Source organism: Bidens hawaiensis, unplaced genomic scaffold (genome assembly GCF_021521415.1).
Source record: "Bidens hawaiensis isolate Kalapana, Puna unplaced genomic scaffold, B.hawaiensis_p1.1 tig00016200_1, whole genome shotgun sequence".
Classification (NCBI taxonomy): domain Eukaryota; kingdom Viridiplantae; phylum Streptophyta; class Magnoliopsida; order Asterales; family Asteraceae; genus Bidens; species Bidens hawaiensis.
This window is the reverse complement of record NW_027492476.1, coordinates 504,779-505,966: the sequence shown is the minus strand read 5'-3', so window position 1 is coordinate 505,966 and position 1,188 is coordinate 504,779.

The window sequence follows — 1,188 nt, the reverse complement described above, 5'->3', positions numbered from 1 at the left end:
GTCCACCAGAAGTCATACAGGACACATAAATAGCTGCCTGTTCTCTTGTTTCATTTCTCAATATGAGCCAAAGACGGTAGAAATGGCACTTCAGGAACTCAGTTGGGTTGATGCTAGCACGAAGAGTTGAATCAGTTTGATAAGCTGAAGGTTTGGAGATTGGTCGAGTTACCGGAAGGAAATAAAGCTCTTGATACAAGATGGATTTTCCGAAACAAGCAAGATGACACCGGGGTTATTGTTCGAAATAAGGCACGGTTGGTAGTTCATGGTTTTCGTCAGGTTGAGGGACTAGATTACACTGAAGTCTATGCCCCAGTGGCTAAACTTGAGGCCATTAGAATTTTTCTGGCCTACGCATCATTCATGGGGTTCACAGTGTATCAGATGGATGTCAAGACCACCTTTCTGTACGGTGAAGTCAAAGAAGAGATTTATGTGGATCAGCCACCGGGTTTTGTTGATTCTAAGAAACCAAATCATGTCTACAAGTTAGACAAGACATTGTATGGGCTACATCAGGCTCCTCGGGCGTGGTATGATACATTGAACACACATCTTCTAGATCACGATTACAAGCGAGAGACCATTGATCAAACCTTGTTCTGTAAAACTGTTGGAAAGGATTTGATTCTCGTCCAGATCTATGCGGACGACATTATTTTTGGATCCACAAATGCTGAATTGTGTGCAGAATTTGAAGGAGTAATGAAGAAAAGGTTTGAGATGAGTTCGTTGGGTGAAATGACGACATTCATGGGGCTACAGGTTCGCCAAAGCTCGGCGGGAATTTTACTGCATCAAGGGAAGTATGTTGAGGATATGCTCGCAAAGTTTGAGTTTCAAGATTCCAAGAGTGCTAACACTCCCATGGCAAAAAGGCCTCTACTGTCATCTGATCTAGAAGGGAGTCCTGTATATCAAACGTACTATCGATCTATGATCGGGTCTCTGATGTAACACCCTTGGCAAACACAACATCGTCCGACTCATAGGCTATCCCACATCGGCCGTGGACAAGAGAGATCCTTGGTTCATAAGTAATGTCCTGCCTCTTAATATCACCAACGCGTTTTGGGCAACCAAAAACAAATCCATGAGCTGTTCATGGGCAGAGCGGACAATATTGGTGGTGCGAGGGGCCGGATGTTACAGTTGGTATCAGAGCCACTCTTATGCCGTTCGGGA